At 46.4% G+C, this 19,292-nt stretch overlaps 2 long non-coding RNA genes across 6 annotated transcripts; one reads left to right on the top strand and one right to left on the bottom strand.

Annotated features, from left to right (window-relative positions):
• Window positions 1-16: 16 nt before the first annotated feature.
• Window positions 17-17,165, top strand: LOC139057201 (uncharacterized). 2 transcript variants are annotated; one of them, XR_011512632.1, is made up of 3 exons: window positions 17-234; window positions 3,219-3,251; window positions 17,031-17,165. It is a non-coding gene; the product is annotated as an uncharacterized lncRNA (long non-coding RNA). The 2 variants fall into 2 exon arrangements; XR_011512633.1 differs by lacking the exon at window positions 17,031-17,165 and adding an exon at window positions 3,357-3,896.
• Window positions 10,041-19,017, bottom strand: LOC139057200 (uncharacterized). 4 transcript variants are annotated; one of them, XR_011512629.1, is made up of 3 exons: window positions 17,721-19,002; window positions 17,294-17,589; window positions 10,041-10,154 (listed from the first exon to the last, which is right to left on the bottom strand). It is a non-coding gene; the product is annotated as an uncharacterized lncRNA (long non-coding RNA). The 4 variants fall into 4 exon arrangements; XR_011512630.1 differs by having other exon boundaries at window positions 10,052-10,200; window positions 17,721-19,008; XR_011512628.1 differs by lacking the exon at window positions 10,041-10,154 and having other exon boundaries at window positions 10,161-17,589; window positions 17,721-18,718; window positions 18,857-19,017.
• Between the last annotated feature and the right edge of the window lie 275 nt (window positions 19,018-19,292).

Here is a 19,292-nt window from a genome sequence, read left to right as displayed (position 1 = left end):
GTTCTAACGGGTACGTTGCGTTCACCCAAATAGCCAACTTATTACTGATTTGGCTTGGCTCCCGTTGGATTTTTAAAAGGCGGCGGTAGTGCGCTTTGGACATTTCTTGAATTTCTTGTGAGCGTCTGTGCAACAAGGTGTAACCTTTCTCTATGGTGAAACCTTTTAGAGGTGTTTCTGCGTTGTATGTTCGATTTAAGTGGTCTTCGCTGCCGTGGTTAGTTTGTTTGGCTGGTTAGTACATGTGCAAACGGTCTTTTGTGATGTTCTGGAGTTGTGGAAGGTCGTCGCCCCTATTGCAAGTACTTGCGTTGTCGCGACATCATTCGAACACTATACGATCAGAGCAGAAACAAGTGCTGTAACCTACCCCGGTTATTGTGTAGGCGTCAGCTCTCGAAGTATTGGTCAATGCACGGTGGGAGCCCGTTTTATCTGCGGATGCGTGCTTGCACAAACTCTGACGAAACTCTGATCATTCGGGACCTATGAAAGCAGTGCTGTGTTGTTTTTGTTCCGTGCTTAGTTCGCCTGTTTACATACTCGCCTGAATGTGTGCTATTGTGATTTGTAAGTTTTCCCCCGTCGGTCTGTACCAGATACCTCGCATTCAGCTGCTTGTCACCTGTGGTTGTTTATAACTTTGCTGCAGAATTTTGTCCTTAAGTCGAATAAACTTTGGAAGGAAATCGTGAAGCTTTACTCCCGGAAAGCGCTTGTACGTCCATAGAATTTACAGTTCAAATGCAACACCTACAAATTTTAGAAGAATTTATAGTTTCCGTAAATTGAAATTGCAGATAAACAGAATTCAATAAATTGAAGATTTCTATATGCACACCAAATAAGTTCTGCAAAGTAAAACGGTTTGTTACATTAAAGTTCAATATATGGAGGTCTAATTGTACAAGATTGATATAGGGGTTGATTGGATACAGGGTGTGCATATTCACACGCCTGGTTCCGTAGTCAGTCGTTACGTGCCGCTCTACTTGGGCAATAAACAATAAACCAAGCAACAATGTTAATGTTTTCGAACTGTTCATATATCGGGAGCACACCAAGAAGGTGATCTAAAAACCTCCAGGCATATGGTGACTTTCTGTTCCAAAAGAAAAAAAAGTAATAGTAATAATGTGTACAGTGGCATAGCAGAGTAAACAAACAAAAAAGCTGTCTTTTTAAGACAATGCTACATTTTTTTTTTCCTAATTACAGCAGCTGTGCAAGGTGTTCTAGACCAGTTACGATATTTGAAAATTCAGTGTGATGGGCCAGTCTGTTTCCCTTAGTGTTATAATGGCCTCATATTCTTGCAAAGTTAATCATATGACTCCTGTATCCTTACTACATTGAACTCCTGAAATGTTTTATCCCGGCCACTGCTCATCCACCATGCTGCTTCTGCTTAATAGTTCTCAAGGCAATTATATTGCCCTCCTCTTCCTATTATTCAGGCAGAGAAACAGATCCACATGGCCATCACAAACTAATTTTCACTTGCACATGCCCTGACGTTCAAAACATTGCAGTTGAGCTGGAAGCTAGAGTCAAGCTAGAAGCTAAAGGGAAGCTAGAATTAGCACTAGTGAAATGTGAAGGTTGTTAGCAAAAGTGCCCACAGTGTGTGAGGCCACAGTTTATGCGAAGATAAAAGTTTTGAGAAAAATTGTATAAATTTTGCAGTTGATATTGTTGTTTTATTAATGCTGCTGTTGCTTTAGTTATCCTTTTTTTTTTAGTCACCATATGTGTTAAATGTCACAGCATTTGATATTATAGCATTGACATATATCAGTGGGTGGGGAGTCCTCATCTGGATAGTTCATTTCTAATGCATACACTTTGCATGGCTTGTTCGCGTTGCCAACACCTACTGTATTACTTTGCTATTAAAACCCTCACAATTGTTTTTCGCACATAAATAAAACAAGCAGTCTAAAAATGTTCCTTTGTCTCATGCAATATAGCGCTCCTCTCAACTAAAGCTGTATGTTCTCGAGACACAAGTTAACAGCTACATGTTAGCTGCAAAACCTCTTAAATTTGCAACAATATTGAATATATTGAGACAAAAAAGCTATCTTGGTGAACATAATGTTGCAGATGCTGACCAGCACATGAGTAGTGCTTCTTTTATTACAAACATTTAATCACATTGCAGAGAGTGTGTACCACTTAAATCACAATCATTTTATTGAGATGTTGTTGTGTCAGTTGCATGTGGCAGAAGCAGGAAATAGTAAGCTGACTCTGCCTTAAAGCAAACATATGCATGAGAGAGCGCTTAAAGCATTACTTGTTCAAACCGAGGCTTTGGTGTCTAGATTTCACGACGAAGAGAGTAAAATGTGAGGTCACTTACCCTGTATACTGAAACCATCTATGACTGGAAGCTTCATTCCACTGAGATGAGCGCAGTGCCACCCCTTGACTGAAGACGACGCTGTGTTTCACAGTAATTGACATGAAGTTTAATTAAAGCTAAGCAACCGCCTGTGTCAAGGAGTGGGGCTGCTGTGCATTTGAATCCATGTGGAGGGTTGAGTGGAGAATACAGAAGTTAGTCATCTTTACCTATCCTTGAGCCTCTTAAGAGATTTCCTACAACATTTAAGCTCAGCCTTTTTGTTTTCTTACAGCATGGTTATTACAGGTGGTACAAAACATTCCATTGTACAGTTTCTATAATTCTTTGGGAAAACATACATCACCTCACTAAACAGGAATAGGCTCAATAGGTTCACTGGTATCATCTATAGTGTTTCCATCCAAGACCTATTGCTACTACAAAGCATTGCACACATTCAGTGACGTAGCCAGAAATTCATTTCAGGGAAGGATTCTCCACTGGCCACTACCACTCCCCCATCACCTCTCTCTCTAGCACTATATAAATGTGTGGAGAGTTTTACATCACACCAAGACAAACTCCTAGCACTCCCCGGACAGGAATGCTTTAGCAATGAAGATGCACATTTTTACGTTGCCAAAACTTTGCTTAACTTCTGACAAAAGTTTTTCATTGCTAAGACTACGCCTAAAATTATGCTATCATCCTTGTGCTGTTTTTAAAAATGACTAATTAAAAATAACATTTTGTTTACAAATTGATGTATTTATATAATGTATATTATGACCTTGTTGGTACATTACTTAGGAAAGTGAACTGCGCTAAAAACATGACAGCGCTCTGTCTTGTGTCTTCTTGTTTGCAGCCCAGACTTGTTGCAGCCCAAGTAACAGTGAAGGTCAGCGTTATTTTCTTACCAGATTTGCTAGTGAGTGGTTCAGCCATGGCTGTGTATGGAAGAGAGCGGGCACTATTTTGCAAGTCGCCTATTACTTAATTGCAGGCATTATGGGCATGCTTCCCTGACACCTGCCTATTCTAAAGACTGCAAAGCAGCGAGCACAGCACATGCTATGACAGGGTAGGTGAATCTCAGCTAAGGCAACTGGCCACAGCTATCTGGTGTTGAGCGATCGAGCAGTGATGAGACAATCCCCCTATGTTCCATAACTTTTCACTTCATTCTTGATGCCCTTAATGCGTGTCACCACCCTAGCCCTCTTACTGTATCATCCTCCCCACTTCCTGGAGCTCTCTGAAACTCTTTTCAGCTAATCACTGTCCCACTTTTCAACATTCACGGGGTTGTTGAATGACACAGCATTCTATAACATTCCTATATTTATGTTTCTGTGTGGACATCGAAGCCATTCACCTAGCTCCCATAGTTTGTTGTGGCGGCTTCTTAGCTTCCCTGGTCCAGCACCCCGTCCTTGATATAGATTGCCGCGCGCAAATCAGCATTCTGTAGGCCTTTCTTTCTTGTCCCGTTTTCTCTCCATTTTTTCATTCTTAGCAGTGTGTACAAACTAGCCTGAGAGCAAGCTCTTCTGAAGTTTATTAGCATAATGAAAGTTAGAGTCAATGGAAAGTAAAAGAAGAAAGAAGGTGGGGGGAGTGTTTTTTATGAGTTTTCTAAACAAGCAAGTTGATATAAGTAAGTTGTATAGTAGCAAGCACCAAGTATGAAAGAATAAAAAACACATTTGCACTTCTCGTCTGACGAAATTTACTGTGCTTTTACAGAAATGAAAATCATTGAAAAGGAAGTAAGTGTTTACGTTGAGCACGTAATCTGTAAGCCTCGTAAGCTTATGTCAAGTAAAACAACATGAAATCCTGAGAGATTGAGCTTCTTAAGTACACGTGTTATAATAGGAACACCAACCTTCTTCAGTATGATAAAAGCACTGTAGATCAAGGTTCTCCACGTAGTGGAAACATTGTTAAATCTGTTAAGATGTGAATGTGGGCAAGTTGGTAACAAAGTTCTAACTTGCTAAAGCACATTACTGTCCTCATCGAACTAATGACTATAGTTTCTTGTACATGTGTCTTGATCACATTCGGCACAACATTATGCATTTTTAGCTTTCTTTAATACATTCTGTAGCCCCTCAATGGATTCAAGATGCTAGAAACCTATGTTGAACTACAAAGTGCTTGCCATTAAAAAAGACAAGAAGTCAGTTTCTGTGTTAGAAATATTTATTAGTTAGAGAAAGGCTAAAATTTAGTATGAACATTAGCCATGTCTTGAAGTTTTCATCCTACTCATTTTACAGTTGAAGCTAGCTTGCTTCTCAGGTTACTTGTGCTTAGAATTAAAGCACAACAAACAGATGAATGGCTTGCCGGGGCGTTATTCACAGAAAGTGGTCACTTTTCTCACTCTCACCATAGTGTTTGGGCTACTGCTGGTACTGTTGGCCGCATAGCAGCCAGTGCAGAGCCACTGAGTGTCGTGTGCCGATGTGCCAGTTTTTCTTAGCATGTGGACACTTCTCCCACGGGTTTCTTCGATGTTGTCTTGACGAGGGCCGAACAGTGAATGAGCCAGTTCATCTTGAAATTTTATAATTGGCATAGAGTTTCCTTCAAGCATGCCACGAATGTTCCATGCATTTATGATGACACATCCAACAAGCAACTCAACAGCTACCTTTCTGTACCACTTGAGTCCTTTTCTAAGGAAGTTGTGGTATAACGTCATTTGGTCACTATAGTCGACGCCCTTTTTTGCTGCATTGTAATCGAGACCGGCCTGATGTTTCATTATTGGTGCACCGTCCCTTGTTTTCTTCCCACTGTCCACCAAAGTTGCTTCATATTTGGCGACAGATGTGAGTATCAGAACAGGCCTCTTGTCCATCCACTTCAGTGCCTTCACTCCATTTTTGGACTGAAGTTCGGTAACACTGCCATTTGCAACCTTTACTTCAGTGAGATCTTTTGGCAGCCCTTTCCTCACTGAGCGAACTGTGCCACGAATGAAAGTGTCTTCCTTCAGAAGGCGAAAAGTGAGCGGCAAGCTCATGTAGAAGTTGTCTACGGACAGCGGGCACACAACTTCCTTGTAATTTTGCAGGAGTTTCAAGCATACATCTTTGGCATGTCCGATACCAATTGTTCAGTCACACTTTCCGGCATATACATCAACCTTTAGCCTGTAACCGTCTTTGGTACATGCCTTGAACAGCCTGACTCTGTAAGAACGAAAGTCTGCCACGCCATGGCACTATTGTTTCATCTATCACAACCTCCTTTCCTGGCTCAAGCACAGTGGCAAAAATTTTGGTTCAATTTCTCTACCAGACGATGGATCTTAAAGACATGATCCTGCAACTCTGCAACCAGTTAATTGTCCGCAAAATGCCGGAACCTCAAAAGTAGGGAAAAGGCGGTCACGGCTCATATTTTGACGAATGAGTTCAACACCATACAGGTTACTTTTTGCCCAGTAGTGACTCGGATAGGAAGATGGACGAGATTAATACAAATTGGTATTCCAACAAATGCTTTCGTTTGTTGGAGATTGGTTTCCATCTAATTTTTCAACTTTGATTTAGATTTGGGAGTAGGAAGACGGAGGAGACCAATACAAATCAGTATTCGAATAAATGCTTTAATTTCTTTGGCATTGGTTTCCGTCCAATTTTTCAAGCGTGATTTAGATTTAGGAGTAGTTGACTTCAACACTTGTGTGAACCTGTTTGTTTCATTGACCATCATTTGCCAAATGTCATCCGTAATAAACAGTGAACATAAAGATGGGGCATAACGGCTAGATGGCAACTGAATGATAGTGGGCGGCCTAGAGTACGTGTGGTGTCACACTAGGCGAAGTGGTTGTTGCCGGTGTCCATTTCTCTAGAGATGGGCTGAGAGAAATGAGAGCATTGTATCCTGAATCATTCACCTCAGAATCATCAGTCAGGTCTGACTCCATTCGACATGCTGGCTGAGGTCTGTGATGGTTCGTAAACACTATCTTTGTCACTGATTTCACTGTCCACTGCTGAACATCTGACACTGAAGCACTTGACTCATCCGCTGGTGATCGCGAAGTTGCTGGTGCATTCTTCTGGCCCAAAACTAAGTTTATTTGTTTCCTCTGCATTGTGCTTTTTTTTTTCATCCGTAAGGGGCATGAGGATCTATCTATTAGACATGCTGAAAAGTTTGGGAGTAGCAAGAAAAATGCAGGTACTTATTCCAATGGCACGTATTTCAAAGACTGCTGCGAAAGTTTGCAAGAAACCCAACTGAGAAATGCGCCGCCACTCCACTCTCCAAAACAAACATGCCACCCCATGTCCAATGCAATAAAAATATATATTAGTTGCAATTTCAAACTTCAGATGGCAACACAAGAGCAAGAATTCTTGCGTGTGGGTCACTGGTGAGTCACGCCACACACAGCATAAAAACGTTTTCGTTGAGTGCATCGTGGATTGCCAGTGGGTCATAGCATTTAACATCAGACAAGTAGTCTACTGGCTATCTATAATCTCACACAACAAAAATCGTACCTCTGAGTTAAAGTGTCATAATGTTATCGCAGCAGCAAGCAGATGAATGCCCGTAACTTCGCTGCTGCATAGGAGCACAGGCTGTGCTGTGATGGCACTCAGAGTGACACGTGACTTAGATTCAAGGCAGCATCAGTTACTTGTTGAATCTGTTGCTGCAGTGAACTAATTAAAGTTTAGAGAAATAATGAAAAATACAACCCGAATGTCTGGGTGCTTTTGTTTTACTTCGCACTGTAGCAAGAGAGATGAATTTCCGTTTCGTCTCCTTTTCCCGACGTTTGCACGTGCGCAGAGAACGAAACTATACGTCATTGTCTACATGTGTTCCAGCATTGCGATAATGAATGCTCTTTTATCCTCTCGCGTTTGCCTCAGTGCTGGGGCACTGACTTATACCGCTAATCACGTGTTCTCGTGTAGAGCGCGCACTATCGTCCGCTACAGGAAACGAGACAAGCGCAACAGCTCGCGCGACACCGTCACCGGAAGTGTGCCGGTGACGGTGAAAAAAGGAAGACGGCAGGGTATACCCGCCGCGACCCCTCGGCTCCGGTATGGGAGAACGCAGTGAAGGAAATTTGCTTACACAGGCGAAACGGGGAATGTCGAGAGAGTGTTTATATAGGCGGCGACGCTCGCCTCCTGAAATCATGCGTTCGCGGCACTTCAATCATTCTCTATCTGCTGTTAATGAACCAATTTGAAAAATGCTTGCGGTAGAACACTTCTTAGAGGGCACGTAACAACTTTCAGTGTATAACCAAAATTTGTTATGTAGCCTGTGAGGGGCCCTTTAAAACAAACTCGGTAAAAATCGGGTGTACTGTGGGATGTTGTTACAGCTGCGTCGAGCTTCACAGCCCTCTACACAAGCATTGCTGTGAAGCCTGTGGCAGAAATAGAGTTTTATTCAATCAAAGGACTGCATAGAGCGCGCTCTCGTGTTGTGCTACGTGAATTAAATCATTCGTTTCCTGCCTGCACAAACGTTTGCATCTCGAGTGGATTTCAAGCACACCGTATAATAACGTGCAGTTCCGTCGTGCTTCGCAGCACTATACACAAGCACTGCCGTAAAGCTAGTGGCAAAAGTACGATGTCATGAAACCAGATCAGTGCATATACCTCGCTATTTTGGTGCGCTGCGTGAATGGAAACATTGCTTGCCTGCCTGAACAAACGTTTGCATCTCGAGTTAATATCAAACAAATCATATAATATGTGCAGTTTCGTCGAGCGCTTCACCGCACTGCATGCAAGCATTGCCGTAAAGCCTGTAGTATAAATAGGGTTTCATGAAGTCAAATTAATGCGCAAACCTCGCACTTGTGGTGTACAAGGTAAACAAAGAATTCGTTGCCATGTCTCCGCAGTAGTTTGTCACGTTGATTTGTGTGAGCATATTGGTTCATGTGCTCCATCTACCTCTGTGATGAGAAAATAAGCAAGAATATCAGCTGCTATGTGTCGATGCATATGCTTTTTATTACAAGGTGTAGGAGCAGTACATCTTACTGCATGAGTAAACCACTCATGGAAACAGTACGTTCCTTGAACATTGTAGCTATTTAATAGCCTAGGAAGCGCGCTATATTGGAAGTTGCAATTTTTTTTCTGTTCGCAAAATTCAATAACTCGATGCTTTTTCTAAAAGCAAAAAATTATAAATTTCGCAATGATACGTATGCTGCGTCAGTAAGTTAAGTAGGCAGCACATAATTAGGCTAAACCAGAGGAATATCCGCAGGTATTTATACAAATGTACAAAGTATTTAAAAAAAATGTTTTCTCAAATGTTTTCATTGTGGAGTAAGGAGTTGCATGTGCGTCCAGCGCCGATTTCCAGCGCTTAATTTTTGTTGAACCTTGATGTAACAAAGACGTAACACTCAGCACTCTATTTTGTTACATCAATTTTTTTTTTACAATGGAACAATGCATTCTACTATACGTGCCGCTCATGCGCCCCAAAATTTTCAGGTTGTTCAAGTTTTCAGGTTGTTCACTATGTGATGTAGGAAGGGTAAAATTGATGGGAAATCCCAATATTCTCGGGCATATCGCGAAAAATATGGCCCAAGTCAAGTGTCATTTTAGGCTTCACTGTCCCCTTATATAGGGCAAATAGTAATAGTTTGAATTCTATGGACGCTGGTTGCTTTTTCTGACTTAACCTAGGCAGTGCTCAGCTCTCAGTTGAAAGGAACAGGTAAACAGGAGGACTTGCCACATAAGCAGAAGGTAACACTCCAGACTTAAGCTTAATATACTGTGTGCTTCCACAGCCCTAGGGGGCTAGTCTGTAAGTGTTGACTAAGTGGACTGTCCATTCCAGTACACGCTGAATGAATAGAGCACGAGAGCCCATGGTGATGATTGCCACTTGCTCTACCAGCTTATAGCTCTACCTAATCAGTGTGTGCTGAAACAGTCCACTTAGTGGATCCTTACAGAATCCTTCCCTAGACTGATGTTTATGTTGGTAGGTTGCAAGTATTGCACTTTCTTTCCTTTGATGTGGGCAGTTCCCACATATGGATGCAATTTAACATATTGTATTCATATTGCCTTTGGTCTATACATATCTAATTAATGCTTATAACCAGGCCTACAAGCTCTTGTACTGCATATTTATATAGCCTTCTCTTTGGAGAATGGAGCCATTCTCCATTATACCCTCAAGCACGTGAAGTAGACACTGCAATAACCCCAAGGGAGGGGGGACAGTAACGCAAAAACCTTACTGGGCTTGTGGTGCTGCTGAAGGATGCACACATACCATTTATGCTAAAATTCCCAGCAGACATTCCAAAGTTTGTACGAGTTCGACTTTAGCTGGCTGAACTGAATGATTCATATTGAAGGCAATTCTTGCAACATTTGGTCAAACTGAATGAAACTGGACAGCACAATTAGCTGTGTTCATCTAACATTTATACGACTGCTGCCCCGAGCATTTTGCCTGTTACTTTGCCTTTCGTTTCTGAACTATCAAGTTCAAGTACACACATACTTTATCACTGTACAAGTAGAATGGCTTCAAGGCTTTTCCTGGGCATTCAACAGTCACTATTTATTCCTATAAACCTTCCTGCATGTGAAGGCAAAAGAAACTTATTAATTCATGCTGGAAGTATAAAAAGACAGGTATTTGCACAGAAAATGTTTATTTTGAGCACCGAGGTTCTTGCTGATGTAGATATGGTGCTGGCTCCCTCCTTGCCCGAAGCATGTGCTTGCTGTACACAGCACCAGATGATGGCTTCCTAGGTCAAAAGATCAAAGTGAAATAAGAGGCATTTTGTTTTAGCCCTGGAAAGAAAAAGCAGGATTGAGACATTAACATGTATAAAAAATACTTGCCTAAAGAAAAATTAATACACAAGCAAATTCACTAAAGAGGTTCACTTTCAAGAGCGAAAGTATGGTTACGATGAAAATTACAAGGAAGCTTCACTGCTCATTGAGGTTTCGGTTCAGTAGTTGTTGAGCCACGAGGGTTAGCATGCTACATCTTGCATATTATGTTTTGTAGAACAATATTGCACTTTGAACAATGTAGTGCCTATTTAAATGAACTGACAAGGAACGCTGAAACTCCAGGCTAGTTTGGTCTGCACAAGATATGATACAGACACTGTACTGCATTCATTTAGTGTTTTTGTCACTGATCTCATGCACAAAGGTCATTCACACCTATCCTACATGAAATGCAGTTACTTCTTTGAAGCTTCATCTAGTCCTTGAATTTGCTGCATGCTTATGTCTAAGGGAGTTCGTTTGGTTCCTGTTAATGTAGTACATCTAAGCAACTGTTATCAAATGCCCATAGTGTTCCCTTGCATGTACAAAACATTTTTGGCCCTTTCAATGCACAATACTCATTACATTTGACACTTGGGACTCGTGCAAGGCGCCATTTAGTACTATATGCTTGTCCACATCTGATAATACTTTCACAGCTGGGTCATTCCCATGCCAAATGCCTTGGTTATTACTGTGACCTTCTCACACTTTTCCTTTAGAATCTTCTTGTCCACTTTTAAGGAAGCACCCCACGACACAATGTCTCCATCCTAGTGGTGCTATGGAGTTAACTTATGTGCTAGTTGTAGCAGATGACGTCAACTGAAGGCCACTGAAGATAAAACTCTCTGCGACAATTCCTTTTACACAAAAAATGCAAACAATACAGAATAGTCAAAATGTAGTTATCTGGCAAGACTGGCTGCATCCATCATCTTTGTTTGGCGCAATTCTGAGGTGGCTCCATGTTACAAGACGCTTGGCGATTATTGCCATGCGACTGTTTGGGACTCTATAAAACACAAGAATTGCCTTACTCCGGCCTTTCTCTTTGTGCAGCGGCCAAGGTTATTATTCGTCCAATTGCACCGTGTCCTGTTTGTGTGTCCATAGACTAAATTCTTCACCACATTGTTTTTGCCGTATTTCGTGAGTGACCCATGAACTCATCTTGGGGTGGGACTTCTTATCTTTGGCGTTTGCTTCTATCTCTTGTCGTCAGCGCCTCACACAACTGGATGATGCCACTGGCAATTCTCTTCCTAACCACGAAGAATGCATTCGTCTCGTCACCTCTTCCGATTACGTTCTTTGGCCACCTAGAGAAAAGATTATAGGTGTCAACTCCTGTAACATTGTGGATGGCGGCGTATTCATTCTACCCTATGACCATACCCTATCTCGAGCAATTCTGATTACCCCTGGCCTTATTCGCTTCTCTGAGGGGTCTGCATTGCTTACTGCAATAAACCAAATCGAACCCCAACTGTTGCCTCGTGGATCAACTGTCACTTGAGCTGTTGACACTCATGTCGTTGCAATTGTCACGAAGACAGCTCAGTGTGTTCTTGCGTCTGTTACCGTGCGCTGAACAAAATTGTGCGCAAAGATGTTCACCCCGTGTCACGGATGGATGATGCACTAGATTCACTCCACGGTGCTGAGTATTTTTCTAGCCTTGACTTTAGACCAGGCTACTGGCAAATACCGATGTCCAAATCCGACAAAGCAAAAACGACATTTGCTACCCCTGATGGGCTCTACGAGTTCAGTGCGATGCGTTTTGGACTCTGCAATGTGCCTGCCACATTCGAACGCATGATCGATAAGTCTTCTGTGGCTTGAAATGGAAATTCAGCAACACTTCATTTGGGCCTAGTTGGTACATACTTCTGAACTAAACGTAACAGCGCAAACATATAAGACGAGCCACAAAAAGAAAGACACGACACACACTGGCGCTGTTTGTGGCTCGTCTTATATGTTTGCGCTGTTACGTTTAGTTCAGAAGTTGAAATGGAAAACCTGTCTGTGCTATCTCGACGACATTGTGTTTTCAAACATGTTCTCACAACATTTGCAACATCTTGATGAAGTCCTTGCCTGTCTTGCAAATGCTGGTTTGCAGCTCAACACACGCACACGCGCGTGTGCGCGCACACACATACACACACACACACAAATGCAGTTTGGCCAGCAAGGCCATCAAAGTTCTGGGGCACATAGTCTGCAAAGAAGGCATTCGTCCGGACCCCGAGAAGCTTACTGCCATCCTCGAATTTTGTGTCCACTGCGTCAAAAAGACATGCACAGTTTTCTTGGACTTGCTTCTTCCGGCACTTCATATGCAACTTCGCTACACTTACGTCCCCGCTCCATCAACTCCTCCCCAGTAATGCACCCTTTGTTTCGTCCGACGAATGTGAACATGCTTTCCTGCTTTTGCAACATGCCCTGACGTCAGACCCAGTACTGCGCCACTTTGATCCAACCGCGCCCACCATCTTTCACACCGACGCTAGCAGTCAGTCTCGGTGCCATTATACTACAATGCGACAACACATTCCGCGAACGAGTAATTGCTTAGGCTAGTCGTGCACTAACCAGTGCAGAAAATTACTACACCATAACCAAGCAGGAGTGCTTTGCTGTTGGGCCGTGCAAAAATTTCACCCATGTCTTCATGGCCGCCATTTCACAGTCGTTACCGACCATAACACACTGTGCTGGCTTTCATCGCTAAAGAATTTATCAGGTCACCTGGGTTGCTGTGTGCTTCACCTACAGGAGTACGATTTCAATGTCACCTACAGGGCTGCAAAGAAGCATCAAGACACCAATGCTCTCTCTTGCTACCCTCTGCCGAATCATGACGATTCACCATAACCTCTCCGTGATTGTGTACGTCCTGAGTCCTCTTCATCGGCTTTACCCATTGTAGCCCTCGAATGGCTAAGACACAACAGCCCATCTGTCCTTGTGTCCCACTAACGCATCGACCCATACTGCTGAACTATTCTCCAACGCATGGAAGATTCTTCGTCACCTCCAAACGCCTGACTTCGTCGACAACTTAATCAATTCAAGCTGCACAATGGGGTTTTACATCGCAACATTTATCACATCGATGGCAACAAATGGGTCCCGGTCATACCATGTTCTCTGCAATGTGAGGTGCTTGAAGCCTTTCATGATCATGCGACAACTGGTCCTCTAGGCTACCACAAGACTTACAACAGAATATGAAGTTGCTGCTCCTGGCCTGGCCCATCTTCAGCCGTTGCGAAGTATGTTGCACCCTGCGTTCATTGTCAAAGCAAACCCAACAGCTCCTTCTGGCTCTTTACAACCTCTGCCTTGTCCCGCTTCGCCTTTTGAAGTAGTTGGAATAGACTTGTACGGTCCTCTTCCCATGACCTCACATGGAAATCGTTGGATTGCAACGGCCATAGACCATCCAACATGCTATGCGGAGACAGCATCTCTACCATCCTGGACTGCTGCTGAAGTCGCCGATTTCTTTCTACACAACATTATCTTACACCGCAGCGCTCCGCGCGTTCTCCTCAGTGACCGCAGCAGTCTTCCTATCTTCTATCCTCACCGAAGTTCTGTGCGCCTCTAACACAATTCGCAAGACGACTTCCAGTTACCATGCGCAGACCAACAGCTTGATTGCGATGTACAGTCACGTGCAATATGAATTGCAACACCAGTGCCCGTGGTCGAAGGGGTTCCAAGGCTGTACGGCTGTGCAGACACATGGTAAGTTCCAGACCGAAACACAGCTTCAATTAGTGGTGTCTATTAAACTGCTATTTCGAATGTCAGAGCTGCTGCGCAGGCCGTGGAGCCCCTTCAACAACGAACAAGAGTGTTGCAAGTCATATTGCATGCGACTGTACATCTACCCTGGCCACACGAACGGGGATGCAATCCTGTCGTTCATGACATTCGCCTATAACATGGCTACGCAACGTACTACTGGATTTTAACATTTTTTCTTCATCTATGGCTGTTCACCAAGTTTCATTCTTGATGTATCATTCCTTTCGACTCCTGTACCCCCATCAGTTCCTTTCTTGGAACAGTTTGTGTCTCGCCTCGCAGAGTGCAGACGCCTCGCCCCGCTTAACACCGACGTCTCCCAGGACGCTCGCAAGTTTCGTTACGACTCGACCCACTGTGCTGTCCCTTTTTCTCCTGGTGACAAAGTTCTTTGGACTCCTGTGTGCCTTCCTGGCTTATGCAAAAAAGTTTTGCAACACTTCTTGCTTATGCAACACTTCTTGAATGCCCACACCACCATATCGTCGGGCAGCGAGCACAACCTGCGACACCCATGTGGCCACAGTGACGAGAGGCGGCCTGCGCAGCTGGCCGGTTGGGGTCATCAGGTTGTCGCCGGCCATCCACTGATTATATTGTTCACGGACACGGTCTTTAACAGGCTTGTTGAGCACGACGTCCAGTGGCTGAAGTGTTGACGTCATGCCTCCCGGAATGACGGCGAGTTCCGTCCTCCCGTCGCGGAGTGCCAGCTTCAATCCTGCGGTCAAGTGCCCGCGAAAGGCATCCAAGACGAGCATGCTCGGACACCGCAAGAGTGCCCCTGGTTGCCGATTCCAGACGGTCTTAATCCAATCGAGCATGAGGGCCTCGTCCATATAGCCCTTTTCATTCACGCGAACGACATCCCGTGGGAAAGCCTCTTTCGGCAGCGTCTTCCTCTTGAATATTATGTATGGGGGCAGCTTTCTGCCATCTGCAGTACACGCGAGCATCACCGTGAATGCTCGTTCCTCGTAGAAAGAAGCTCGACTTCTTTTGTGCCGCGTTCGCACACTGTGGTGAGCGACGGCATGTCGAACTACACCGGCATTTCATCAGCGTTGCCGATCTGTACCAACATGTAGCCATGCTGCTGCCGGAGACGGAAAACATAGCGCTGGAATTCGACCAACTTGCCCTCGTATGCCTCTGGCTGCTTCTGCCAGATTGATTTGCACTGTCGAAGTGCGAATCCCTTGCGTTGCATGAAGCGACGAACCCAATAAATGGAGCCCTTGAATTGTTCCTTGGGCAGTCCGGATTTTCGGGCGATCTCAATAGCTTTGATGCAGATGAGTTCTGCTGTGACTGGCAAAGATCTGGCACGATGTTCGCGGACAAAATCCGCCACCCTGTCTTTGAGCTCCGGGTGCACTGCGCCATAGAATAAAGAACTTCGTCAGAATAAAGAACCGCGCAGCGCCCGCGAGTTGGGCCGCGTCGGTCACCAAGGGGGCGATAACAATGTGGATGCCGAAAGGTCTGCGCTCCTACATGCTGGCAGACGACTATTCATGCTGTGCCAAGGGCTGGTATGTAAGTCAAGGGGTGAACTTTTAGTAATATTTTTGGGAAAAAACCTCAACCTATATTCCGCACTATACGGTACTCGGACTGCTGGAGACATATGCCGTGGCCGAGAACCTACGGCTTCCCGACTACTCGGGTGCCACCACCTGTGCCACACGCAGTTGCACTGCGGCACCCTGCCTAGATGGAGTCCATAAGCCAGGAAAGCCACGCACGGCAATCTATGTCCGCAGCACCCTGGCGCGTGCTGTTCTACCTGTTGCTGACATCGCCGGTGGCCCCTTGGAGTCATGCGCCGTTGTGGTACGCCTTGGCAGCCAGGACACGGCTGTGGCGAGCATCTGCATCCGTCCAGGAAAGCCGTGGGATCCCTCCAGCTTCATCCAGCTGGCTGTTCGCCTTGGTGGGCATGCAGTCCTGTGCAGTGACTTCAACGCACACCACACGGATTGGGGAAGCCGCAGCTGCACCCGCTGAGGCAAAGGCCTCACAGATGCCATCAGCTGAGCTGGCCTGCTGACCTTGGAACACCAGGGAGCCCACCTACGTCTACCGCAGAGCTCGCACGGCCATTGACCTCTCCCTCAACACTGAGCAGTGCTCCTACTCCTGGGCCACAACTTCGGACAAATGGGGGTCTGACCACTTCTCTATTGTGATCAGCCCCAGGTCTGGGAGAAGGCCTAGGTCAAGAACTTACGTCACAGACTGGTCCCTGTTCCGGAAGCACTGCAGCAAGTTGGACGATGGCCGTGACTTCCTGAGCGCCATCGTGGATTGTGCTCAGGCTGCCACTGTTCAGTGCTCTACCCAACCAGATACCCCCGCTCCGGACCTCCACCTGCTCAACATTCGTGCCTCCAGGCGCCGTATGGAGCATGGAGCAATCCGGACGGGCAAGGCAGAGCATTGGACCGAGTACAGACGTGCAGATGCCCGCTGCAGACGCCAAGCCCGGCGCAGGAGGAGCCTCTGCTCTGCCATCGAGGCAGGTCCAGGGGACCCCTGGCTTGGAGACTGCTCAAATCCCTCACCAGCAGGAGAGGAAGCCTACAACCTGTCCTCGCCGTGGCCATCACGCTGAGCATCAGCGAAGAGGCCCTTGCGGAGCTCCTCGCCAACCAGTTTGCGCTGGCTGTACCACGCACTGCAGCCATCCTGAAGATAGGGCAGCCTTCCGTCAGCCTGCCTAGCTGCCTGCACAACCACCACACAGGTTCTTCGCTTCTGTAAATGGCCTGTCATCCAGTCTTGGGAGCCTGGCCTCACAGTTCATTGGCCCAGAAAGCAGTCCGAGCGCTTTTTCGCTACCTGAGGGCAACAGACTTGAGTGCCCGACTATAGACATCCTACACTTAAGTTCTCTCTCTTCCTCTTTCACTCCCCATTCCCCTCCCCACGTGTAGGGTAGCAAACTGGACTCAGCCTGGTTAACCTCCCTGCCTTTCCGTCTTCCCTTCTCTCTCACCACCCAGGGTGGCCATCGAGCCAGGTTATGGCTATCTACCAGGACCCGCTGACGCTGCACGAGCTCCAAGCATCGCAGTGCACCAGGAGCCCAGTGCACCAGGAACCCAAATGCTTCGCAACCTGGCCGCCAGCGAGCAGCTGCACCTGCTTGACTGCTTAAACATCTGGCAGTCAGGGCAGGTGCCGGAGTCATGGCGCACAGCCTACGTGGCCCCCATCCTGAAGGCCGGCTGAAAAACGTGAGCTCCTATCGGCCAGTCTCACTCACCTCTGCTGCTTGCAAGCTGATGGAGGCCATTGCTTTCTGGCCGATGAGCAGATAGGCTTCCGGCGGAGCTGATGCAGTGCGGACTCCATCGTGGACGTGGTCTCCACGCTGGAAGAGGCCAAGGCCTGCGGTGACGCCGTGCTCCTGGTGCTTATCGGCATGAAGGGGGCCTTTGACGGCCTGCCCTATCCAGTCGTTCAGCAGGCCCTGGACCTATTTGGTAGAGGGCGTCCCACAAGGATCAGTGGTGAGCCCTTTCCTGTTCAACCTGGCCCGACTGCTTGCTGTCCTGCAGACTGACCCCCACAACCACGTGAATACCTCCATCAACGCGGACCACATCACCCTATGTGTGCGAAATCCACCACACAGCCACAGCAGTGCGCGCTCGGCTCTGCAAAGAGCCCTCGACACCGCCGCTGCTTACCTGAGCTGCATTGGCCTTGCCATCTCGGCAAGGAAGACGGAGGCCATGCTGCTCCACCCAAGAGCAACCGCCCGCTGCACAGCTGCAACTGGAAGGCGACCTTGAAGCCCGGCAGTGACGTACCCGGGGCTACACGTTCATCACCGGCTGACCTGGCTGCCTGCTGTCAAGACCCTGCATGTCCAGGTCCTCCGGGTCCACAAGGCAGTCTCCCAGCTTGTTGCCCGAGGACAGAGCTGCACCACTAGGTGGGCTCTACGGCTGTACCATGCAGTAGCCACCTCACGCCTGCGGTACGTCCTCCCACTCGTGGCACTACCACGTGCCCGTCTCAAGAAGCTGGAGCTGCAGCATAGGGCCGAGATTAGGTTCTGCCTGGGCGATCCCTGCAGCTCTGAAATCGCTGCAACCTTGGCCGAGGCAGGAGCATGGTCCCCATCACTCCTGTCACAGCCCACATTCTACAATCAGCCACAGCTGTGCACATCGCTGAATGACACTGCGTTCAGGAATATCGGTCACATACCGACCGCACACACAACCCCCATCACACCTGCACTGAGCATTACGCTGCGGAGAAAGCTTATCAGTGAATGGCTACTGACAGCGCAGCGAAATTTTGGTTCTAAAGCAATTTTTCCCGACCGTGCAATGAGGCCGCAATGCGAGACCGCAACGAGGCCGCAATTTGGTGACTTTATTCACTACCGCCCTTAGCCGGCAGATCTGAACCGTGCATCAGGAATGTGCATTTCCATTGGGGAACAATAGAAACTCTTATTTAGGCTAAACAAGCGCGCGTACGTACGTACTTACATGCCGCACTCGGGACATCTGCCATTCAAATATTCTGCCATGTAGCAGCACCGTAACCAAGTAATGTTACTGTTACGTGCTTCTGACAAAGACTCTAAATAACTCTGAAGGAGCGCAGTTCCGTGTAATATACGTTCTCTGCATTAGGACACTGTAGCACTGGCTGGCCGGTGTGGCGGTCCCTGCAATGCATCACAAAAGCTCGTGAGGAACCTGGCTATAAAGTATCATCACAGAACACCTATATATGGCATCATGCAGTCGAAAGATTAGCTACGCGTTGTAGATGCACATCAAACGCAAAGACGAAGTATACTTACGAGAAGCAAAAGCCCGAAAAATAAGCGATCCACCGCTTCGTGCACTCCGAGCCTGCCATATGCCATATTATGCCGCCAAAAAGGCCAGATGTGACATCACGGACGTGAAAAAACAAAGACCGGATGTGGCGTCCCGGACGTGACGTTTGGGTGAACCTAACGCTTGCGCTGCGTTCACCGGGTGAACGCAGACACTTTCGTACGGCCGGCGTTGGGCGTACCCGGTGAACGCAACGGGTACGTTGCGTTCACCCAAATAGCCAACTTATTACTGATTTGGCTTGGCTCCCGTTGGATTTTTAAAAGGCGGCGGTAGTGCGCTTTGGACATTTCTTGAATTTCTTGTCAGCGTCTGTCAAACAAGGTGTAACCTTTCTCTATGGTGAAACCTTTACGAGGTGTTTCTGCGCTATATGTTCGATTTAAGTGGTCTTCG

This window comes from Dermacentor albipictus, chromosome 3, assembly GCF_038994185.2.
Source record: "Dermacentor albipictus isolate Rhodes 1998 colony chromosome 3, USDA_Dalb.pri_finalv2, whole genome shotgun sequence".
NCBI lineage: Eukaryota > Metazoa > Arthropoda > Arachnida > Ixodida > Ixodidae > Dermacentor > Dermacentor albipictus.
Note: the sequence above shows the minus strand (reverse complement) of the source record. Positions and strands in the feature narration are given on the sequence as shown.